The sequence below is a fragment of the Bos grunniens genome, chromosome 5, assembly GCF_055505025.1.
Source record: "Bos grunniens cultivar Pamir isolate PY7600 chromosome 5, Bosgru_T2T1.0, whole genome shotgun sequence".
NCBI classification, from domain to species: Eukaryota; Metazoa; Chordata; class Mammalia; order Artiodactyla; family Bovidae; genus Bos; species Bos grunniens.
In genome coordinates this window covers 73,657,101-73,667,518 of record NC_141169.1, presented here as the reverse complement: position 1 = coordinate 73,667,518, position 10,418 = coordinate 73,657,101, and the positions used below count along the sequence as shown (strand labels likewise).

The window sequence follows — 10,418 nt, the reverse complement described above, 5'->3', positions numbered from 1 at the left end:
TTTTGAAAAAGAATTTCAAAATGGGAACTTTAATAACTGAATAAATAATACTAATTAAACACTATGAATAGATTACATAGTAGATTAGGTAGAGATGAAGAATCTTGGTGAACTGGAATATAGGTTTAATTAATTACCAATATTGCAATCAAGAAAGACAAAAAGACAGGAAATATGAAAAGGAATCATAGAAGATACAGCAAAAGATCTAACCCAACAGTTGGTGTCCACAGGAGACAAGAGAAAGACTAGAGAGACAAAGGTCATATTTAGATTGTTACTGAAAAATTTTCAGAATCACTGAAAGGCATAATTCTATAGTTTTAGGAAATCTAATAAGTCCCAGAAGACAAAAATGAATGTTACTGTCAAAAGGATTACAGACTAAAATATGATTTCTCATTCACAAAACTGAAAGCCAGAAGATGATTGAATAATATCAAAAATAGTGAAAGAAAATCATTGTCAATCTAGAATATATATAGTCAGAGAAACCATCTTTTCATAGAAATAAAGACATTTTCAGACACACAAAAACATAGTATTTACTACCAAGAAACTTTCATTAAGTATGTATTTAAAAAGGAAAAAAAGTGAGCCTCAAAAAAGGAGTTACATACAAGGAGGAATGGTAAGGGAAGAAAGTAAATGTGGGAAAAGTAAATGTGGGTGAACCTAAATAATTTAGAAATGTACACAGCAATAAAATGAAGTCTTAAAAAAAATGAAGTCTTGTTTGTCAGGCTAAAAAGGAACTAAAAAAATGCATCAATTTTTATTACTGGAGGGTAAGAAGTGAACAGCAACTAAAGAGCCTCTTGATGAGGTGAAAGATGAGAGTGAAAAGCTGACTTGAAACACAACATTCAAAAGCTAAGATCATGGTATCTAGTCCCATCACTTCATGGCAAATAGAAAACATTGACAGATTTTATTTTCTTGTGTTCCAAAATCAGCGTGGACGGTGACTGCAGCTAGGAAATTAAAAGACTCTTGCTCCTTAGAAGGAAAGCTGTAACAAACCTTGACAGTATTAAAAAGCAAAGACATCACTTTGCTGACCAAGATCTGTATGGTTAAAGCTATGGTTTTTCTGGTAGTCATGTATAGATGTGAGAGTTGGTCCATAAAGAAGGCTGAGCACCAAAAAATTGATACTTTTGAATTGTGGTGCTGGAGAAGACTCTTGAGAGTCCCTTGGACTGCAAGATCAAACCAGTCAGTTTTAAAGGAAATCAACCCTGAATATTCATTGGAAGGACTGATGCTGAAGCTGAAACTCCAATATTTTGGCCACCTGATGTGAAGAGCTGACACATTGGAAAAGACCCTGATGCTGGGAAAGATTGAGGGCAGGAGAAGAAGAGGGAGGCAGAGGAAGAGATGGACAGATAGCAACCAACTCAATGGACATGAATTTGAGCAAACCTCAGGCGAGAGTGGAGGACAGAAGAGCCTGGTGTGCTACAGTCCACGGGGTCACAGAGTTGGACACGATTTAGCAACTAAATAACAACAAGACGTATAAAAGCATTCTCTGATCCTTTTATTGGTCTATGCTATGCTTAGTTGCTCAGTCGTGTCTGACTCTTTGCGATCCCATCCCATGGACTGCAGTCTGCCAGGCTCCTCTGTTCATAGGGATTCTCCAGGCAAGAATCCTGGAATGGGTTGCCATGCCCTCCTCGAGGGGATCTTCCCAACCCAGGGATTAAACACAGGTCTCCTGCATTGCAGGCAGATTCTTTACTGTCTGAGCCACCAGGGAAGTCTTATATTTATTCATCAGGAAAATAATAATTGGTCCTTTTATTTGTCAGGAAGATAATTGGGCTTCCCTGGTGGCTCAAATGGTCTAGAATCTGCCTGCAATGCAGGAGAACCAGGTTCAATCCCTGAGTCAGAAAGATCCCCGGAGAAGGGAATGGCAACCCACTCTAGCTTTCTTGCTTGGACAGAGGAGCCCTGCAGGCTACAGTCTGGGGTTGAAAAGAGTAGGACATAACTGAGCAACTAACCCTTTCACTTAGATTATTTTAAGTTAAATATACATTTTAAAGGGCTTCCTTGGTGGCTCAGTGGTAAAGAACCCACCTGGCAATGCAGGAGACATGGCTTTGATCCCTGGGCCAGGAAGATCCTCTGGAGGAGGGCATGGCAACCCACTCCAGTATTCTTGCCTGGGAAATCCCCATGGATGGAGGAGAGTGGAGGGCTATAGTCCACGGGGTCACAAAGAGTCGTACACAACTGAGTAACTAAATGACAACAACAACATACATATTAAAACATCTAACTACTAAAAGAACAGAAATAGCTAACTTTAAGACTAACAGTAAGAAAACTATAAAATGAAAGATCTCAATTCACAAGATGAAGCAAAAGGAGATTGAATTGAAACATAGAAATTAAAAACAAACAAAAGTAAACCATATTATCTTTATTCCCTTCCTTCCTTTATTCCATATTATCTTTATTTCCTTCCTTGGAGAAGGAGCAATGAACTTTCCTGACCACCTGAGCTGGAGGAAGTTGTCTTCACTGGATATCTCCATAAGTCGGGACATATGGGCTCCACAAAAGTTGCAACTAAAAATGAGCTTGTAGTAAAAAAAAAAAAAAAATTAGTAACTACATGAGGAATAAATGTCAGTGAGAGTCAGTACAAGTGTTAGAGTCACATGTTAAGAACCGTGTATGATAATAACAACAACAAAGACAATAATAATATAACAGCACTATTTTATAAACATAGAACTCAGTTTTAGAGAAGTTAACCTGTTTTTCTAGTATTCAGTATGTTACTTTCTACTCAACATTCTGACATTTTGGAGCCAAGGCCAGGTAGAGGATGAGGCTTCCAACTTAAGTATGTTTAAAAATATTCAAAGAGATAAAAGAAGGAAGAGATTCACTAATACAATAACTACAAAAAATTACCACCAGATTTGAAAAAGAACAAAAAGAAACTCAAGAAGTGAAAAATATAGCAATAGAAAACAAATAAAACTTCAGTAAATAGATCGAATGGAAAATCTTTCATTGAATTTCAATTCTATAACCTACTGATTAATCACAGTTAGGCAAATTATTTTATTTCTCTAAACCTTTGTTTCTATATTTATAAAATGGTCTATTAATAGCTATCGCATAAGACTATTATGGTATTTAAATGAATAATATACGTAGACTGGCATGTGGTTATGCTCAACCTTGTTCATTTTCCACATGCTTGCCTGTTGTTATTTTTTTTTGGTCCTGTATTATAGTTATTTTTATACTTGAATTTTCCACTATCTAAGTTCTTCACAAGAAAGATCTACCACAAAGTTTGCTCAGAGAGGATTTTGAATAAATAAAATTATGTATGTATAATTAATATGAGAAAACTAAAATATATTGAAAATGAAGTAGAAAATGAAGGATCTCTGTTCAAACACACTCAAAAAAAGAACCTGAACAGTGCTCCAAATTTGAACTGATGGTTCCTGGCATTCAGCCACACTCATTAAAATAGCTTAGAAATCAACAACCTTTTTCTGTTAAAGACTGGGAAGTAAATATTTTAGGTTTTGTAGATCATATGGTTTCTGCTGTAACTACTGAACTTGGCCACTGCTGTGCAAAAGTAAGCTCTATTTAAATAATTGAGTGTGGCTGTGTTCCAATAAGATTTTACTTATACAAACAGGTAGCAGGCTGGATTTGGCACATAGGGCATAGTTTGCTAACCTCTGAAGCAAGCTGCTTTTCTCTATGCTCTTTCTTCTTTTCGTTCCTTCCTTTTCTAGTCACTATCATAATATATGCACGTTAGGGGTATGCACATCTGCCTCTATTACTGGACCATAAGCTTCTCCAGGTTAGGTATATGAATAATTCTCTTTCATAACACCCAGTAGTACTTAGCCATGCCTTGACACAGGAGAGAAGCTCTGTAAATACTGACTGTGGAAATGAAAGCTTGAGAGGTGGGGTTTAATACCCCTCTGCTTGAATCTGCACTGGTCTTAGGACTTACTTAACTAATAGAATGTGACAGAAATGATGGGGGGGGGTTGTTTCTGAAACTTTGACATAAGAAATCTTACTGCTTCTGCTTGGGTTTCATGAAACACTGTCTCGTAGCCCTGAGTACCTATGTGAGAAGTCAGACTATTCTGCAGGAGAGAATGTTTGGAGTGGCAGATGCTGAGATTACATGCAGTGACCTGAGACTGGTCTTCTAGTCACTCCTGGCAAGGAAACAGTGTAAACAAGTTATATTGGACCCTACAGCCCAGCCCAGCCCAGCCATCTCTTGAATACCATGGTTGTAGGTGCAACATGGAACAGAAGAATCATCCAACTGAGCCCTGTCTGAATTCCTGACCAACCAAGTTATAAAATTAAAAAGTGGTTGTTTGGGGCTGCTACAATTTGGGGTGGTTTGCTATACAGCATCAGACTATTGGAACCCTTGAAGATGTATTTATAACAAGGAGGTAAGCTCCTTCCATGTCTCTGGGTAGCACTTGTTTGAGAAGCTGTCTTCTCCAGCAGTCTTAGAATTTTTCTGTTCCATTCATCACTTTTCCAGAGGGCTCTCCTGGCTTATGCTGACCTTTGAAAATCTTGCCTTCAGGATCTAGACCAAGCCTTGTAGACCCCAAAGAAAGGCCTTTCTGGGTTCCTGCAGGCCATGGTCAACACTTCCTTCTCTACAGATCAATACTACTTATTTCCTGGTCCACCCTCTGGAAATTCTTACACTGCTATTATCTAAAATTGTTGTTTAAGTCTTACTTAGGTTTTTATTAACACATTTTATGTTCCAACATTTGTGGGAGATTGGGCTGTATGACTTCTGAATTCTCTTCCAGCTCAGCAATTCCTAGGTCACATCTAGGATAGCTGAGCACTTATTCTAGCTGGGTCTAAACTTCTCTTTAACAATATAAATAGCAAGGATAAAGCCTGGAGCAAACCCTCAGGATCACTGAATGCACAGGAAGAAGGGCAACACGTTTGTGGGTCCCCTGTAATCTCTTCACCTGCAGTGATGGATACTTGGGTCTGGGCACAGCTGGACAACCTGTCAGTCTGAACTCAAGAGAAGGGACCCCACCTGTTGCTCTCCCTTTGTAACAGGTGATCATGAATATGACCTTGCAAAGGGAAATACACATTCTGGACTTGTACACAGGCAGACTGAGGCTGGGTGCCAGATACTGAGAGGCACCTTGGGGATGACCAGATGCCCAACACCTGGAGACCTGGGGAAGCAGGTGTCAAGCATAGCCCTTCCCACTAGGGGCAGGGCTAAGACCCCTCTCACTGGTTGCCAGGCAACGTGAAGAGAGCTGGAGAGGTTATTCAGCCGTTCTAGGCTGCCCTGGAAGCCTTGTCCCCCGTCCCTTTTATGCTGTCCTATGGGCTAAAACAATCCTAAACTTTTGCATTGCTGGGCCCCTTCCCCCACCAGCTCTGCCTGATGGGGAACAAACAAACATGCCCTGTGCTCTTTAGGGCTGTCAAGAATTTCTTTTTCTCACACTCTGTATCCTTGAGCAGTCCTTCATGAATCCACAGCAGATGTTTCTTAGTCCTTTCATTTTCCTTTTTCAGAGGAATTGTAATCGGCTGTGCTTTAATTAGGATCTCCCTCAGGATACTCCTGCTTTCTTCCACACCCGCGAGTTTGCAGCTTCCTTCTTAGTGCACCAGGCTGATTAGATTTCTTAATTCTCTAAAATTTCCTGTCTCAAAGCCTAATACCCTTGTAGTGATGAGGTCTGCTCCTCTCCCTCTCTTCTCCCTGTGCTCACTCCAGGCACCTGTCCCTGGTTAAGAGGCTGATTCTCTGACTTGGGATCCCTTTCTCCAGCAGGTAAGCTGGCCTTGCAGATGGAGCCTCTCCTGGGCGAACAGCTTTGCTGTGCCCTCTGCATTGGGATTCCCAGGTGGAGCCAGAATTAAAGAACCCACCTGCCAATGCAGGAGATATGAGATGATGGTTCAATCCCTGGGTGGGGAAGATCCCCTGGGGGAGGGCATGGCAACCCACTCTAGTATTCTTACCTGGAGAATCCCATGGACAGAGGAGCCTGGCAGGCTACAGCCCATAGGGTCGCAAAGAGTTGGACACCACTAAAGCGACTTAGCATGCACACACTGCACTGATTTGGACAGTCCTCCTCCTCAGCAGATTGCTCTGGCCCCAGCGGGTTGAGGGCTTCCCAGGTGGCTCAGTGGTAAAGAATCGTCCTGCCAACCTGGAGACTCTGGTTCCATCTCTGGGTTGGGAAGATCCCCTGGAGAAGGGAATGGCTACCCACTCTAGTATTCTTGCCTGGAAAATTCCAGGGACAGAGGGAGCCTGGCAGGTTACAGTCCATGGAGTCACAAGAGTCTGACACGACTGAGCATGCATGCACACCACCGGGTTGAGTCTAATTTGGAGGCACCAGAATCAGCCTAGCATGGGCTATAGCTTCTTACTCATTCACCATCACGCCTTCCATGAATTTTTATGGGGTACCTACAATTTGCAGTGGAGATATCATGATAAACATGGCCATTAATTTCTTAGAAATTATTAAGAGGGAGAGACCAGTAAGTGGAAAGACAATTAAATACTCGGTGGTGAAAATGCCTTTGAGCAAAGCAGGACACCTAGGTGGGCATCTCATCAGTCTTTGTGGAATAGAGAGGAATTTCTGGAAAGAGAGGAGTTTCTGGGAAGAGAAATATTTAAATTGAGACTTGACGTGTAAATAGATGTTTCAGGCCAGGAAAGCATGACAGAAAAGAAGGTCTTCTAAGCAAAAGGAAGACACAGTGAGGCTTGTGGTAGGACTTGCAAGCAATTCATTGTTTCTGGAGGGTAATCCAGTGGACAAGCAAGTGAGGTGGGATGTATTTGTGTAAGGAGTGTTGAGAGCGAAAGCTGGCAGAGCAGGCAGAGGCCACAGCAAGAGTCAGTGAAGCAATGGGAACCATTGATCACGTGCAATGCATCTGATAGAAGTGCTGCTCTCACTGCTTTCAATCCCTTATAATGTGGGGTTTACGACCTGGCACATCTGTGTTCAGTTTACATGTGGCACACCTGTGCCAGTTTACACCTGGCACCTAGTGTTCATGGGAATTGGGAGAGTCCATCACTACTCACATCCTAGTTCAGGCTGGTCCTGGCTGCAGTGTTGCCATCAAAATCTAAAATACACACCATCTCTGCTCTTTGAAGCCTGTAAACCACTCTAATGGCAGAAACTGAGGGGCAACTGAAGAGCCTCTTGATGAGCATGAAAGAGGAAAGTGAAAAAGCTGGCTTGAAACTCAACATTCAAAAAACTAAGATTATGATATTCGGTCCCATTACTTCGTGGCAAATAGAAGGAGAAAAAGTAGAAGCAGTGACAGATTTTATTATCTTGGGCTCCAAAATTACTGCAGATGGTGACTGCAGCCAGAAAATTAAAAGACACTTGCTCCTTGGAAGGAAAGCTCTGACAAACCTAGACAGTGTATTCAAAAGAAGAGACAGCACTTTGTCTATGAAAGTCCATATAGTCAAAGCTACAGTTTTTCCAGTAGTCATGTATGGATGTAAGAGTTGGACCATAAAGAAGGCTAAGAGTTGAAGAACTGATGCTTTTTAATTGTGCTACTGGAAAGACTCTTGAGAGTCCCTTGGACTGCAAGGAAATCAACCAGTCAATCCTAAAAGAAATCAACCCTGAATATTCATTGGAAGGCTGATGCAGAAGCTGAAGCTGCAATGCTCTAGTCACCTGATGCAAAGAGTCAACTCATCAGAAAAGACCGTGATGCTGAGAAAGATTGAAGGCAAAAGGAGAAAAGGGTGGCAGAACATGTGGTTAAATAGCATCACTGACTCAGTGGACATGAATTAGAGCAAACTCAGAGAGATGGTAGAGGACAGAGGAGCCCAGCATGCTGTATCCATGGGGTCTCAAAGAGTCTGACGCAACTTAGCAACTGCACCACCGCAACAAACCTTCTGACCAAGGAAGCAGTTTGGAAAAGGCAAAATGGGTCCAGCAAAGAAGCAGACAGAAAATGCTCACAGCCTCTGTGAACCAGAAGCTGGGAGTCCTGGGCTCTTAAAGAAGAAGCCAGAGTGATGGGGCAAAGCTGCCTTCAATTTTCTACTGTCAGAAATACCCTCGCTACATCCAAACATGGCCAATAGCCTCTCCAGGTGGACCCTGTCATTGATACTTGACACAGATGTATGGGTTGTCTTTTTTTTTTATCTTTTTGAAGTTTTGAAACTTTAGTTTGTCTCAAAAGCTTCTTACTAAAGGGTAGAACAATGGAGGAATGGGGCAGACACGGCAGTTGTGTTTGTTATTTTTTTAATCCAGATTCAGGGAAAAACAGAGAAATAGAGCTTTCTCAGAGGATCCAAGATCAGGATAAATAGGAATTCACGGAGACCAGAGAATGACTGGAGTTAGAGACTAGGATAGGAAAAGAGTAAAAGGCAAGAAGACATCAGAAACTGAAGCCAGCCAGAAGACAAAACCCACAAAATCCCAGTAGCAGATTGGGCAAAAGTATCAGGTATGAGGGCTTCTCTGATGGCTCAAATGGTAAAGAATCTGCCTACAATGCAGGAGACCTGGGTTTGACCCCAGGTTAGGAAGATCCTGTAGAGAAGGAAATGGCAAACTAATCCAGTATTCTTGCCTCAGAAATCTCATGGACAGAGGAGCCTGGCAAAGAGTCAGATATAACTGAGCAACTGAGCACACACACACAAACATCACTCTTTCCTCAAGCCATGGGGTCACAAAGAGCTGGACAAGACTGAGTGACTCACACACACACACACATCAAGTGTGAACATTAATAAATATCAACCAGTTGATAACACTGTTATCAACATTAGTTACAATGATTGTTATTGTTAACATGATAATCTGTTATCAATCAATTAACACTATCAATGATCATTAACAATCAGTGTGCCATTATCAGGCATTTACTTTGTGCCAGGCACAATGTTTTCTAGAAGATTGGTAGACAAATACACACACCTACATACATTTAGATATCTAGGTAAGTAGGTAGACACATAGCAGGACTGTCTGTCTCCTGTTCCCCCTTATTAGTAGCTAAAATCCAATTACTTCAAAGCCATAATTGGGCAAAACAGTGGTCATGTATAGATGTGAAAGTTGGACTGTGAAGAAAGCTGAATGTCGAAGAATTGATGCTTATGAATTGTGGTGTTGGAGAAGACTCTTGAGAGTCCCTTGGACTGCAAGGAGATTCAACCAGTCCATTCTAAAGGAGATCAGTCCTGGGTGTTTTTTGGAAGGACTGATGCTACAGCTAAAACTCCAATACTTTGGCCACCTCATGCAAAGAGTTGACTCATTGGAAAAGACTCTGATGCTGGGAGGGATTGGAGGCAGGAGGAGAAGGGGATGACAGAGAATGAGATGGCTGGATGGCATCACCGACTCGATGCACATGAGTCTAAGTGAACTCTGGGAGTTGGTGATGGACAGGGAAGCCTGGCGTGCTGCAGTTCATGGGGTCGCAAAGAGTTGGACACGACTGAGTGACTGAACTGAACTGACATCTGAAATTAATTCAGTTCAGTTCAATTGCTCAGTAGTGTCCGACTCTTTGCAACCCTATGAACTGCAGCATGTCAGTCCTCCCTGTCCATCACCAACTCCCGGAGTCTACCCAAACCCATGTCCACTGAGTCGGTGATGCCATCCAACCATCTAATCCTCTGTTGTCCCCTTCTCCTCCCACCTTCAATCTTTCCCAGCATCAGGGTCTTTTCAAATGAGTCAGCTCTTCGCATGAGGTGGCCAAAGTATTGGAGTTTCAGCTTCAACATCAGTCCTTCCAATGAACACCCAGGACTGATCTCCTTTAGGATGGACTGGTTGGATCTCCTTGCAGTCCAAGGGACTCTCAAGAGTCTTCTCCAACACCACAGTTCAAAAGCATCAGTTCTTTGGAGCTCAGCTTTCTTTATAATCCAACTCTCACGTCCATACATGACCACTGGAAAAACCATAGCCTTGACTAGATGGACCTTTGTTGGCAAAGTAATGTCTCTGCTCTTGAATATGCTATCTAGGTTGGTCAAAACTTTCCTTCCAAGGAGTAAGCGTCTTTTAATTTCATGGCTGCAATCACCATCTGCAGTGATTTTGGATCCCAGAAAAATAAAGTCAGCCACTGTTTCCCCATCTATTTGCCATGAAGTGATGGGACTGGATGCCATGATCTTAATTTTCTGAATGTTGAGCTTTAAGCCAACTTTTTCACTCTCCTCTTTCACTTTCATCAAGAGGCTCTTTAGTTCTTCACTTTCTGCCATAAGGGTGGTGTCATCTGCATATCTGAGGTTATTGATATTTCTCCTGGCAATCTTGATTCCA

General features: G+C 41.9%; 1 long non-coding RNA gene across 2 annotated transcripts in view; it reads right to left on the bottom strand.

Moving 5' to 3' along the window:
- Nucleotides 1-2,425: 2,425 nt before the first annotated feature.
- The window catches only part of LOC147372405 (uncharacterized), a 45,749-nt gene continuing 37,756 nt past the window's right edge, over nt 2,426-10,418 (bottom strand). For both annotated transcript variants that reach the window (XR_015164065.1, XR_015164062.1), the window contains one exon: nt 2,426-2,600. This is a non-coding gene — a long non-coding RNA (uncharacterized LOC147372405). The remainder of the gene's footprint in view (nt 2,601-10,418) is intronic.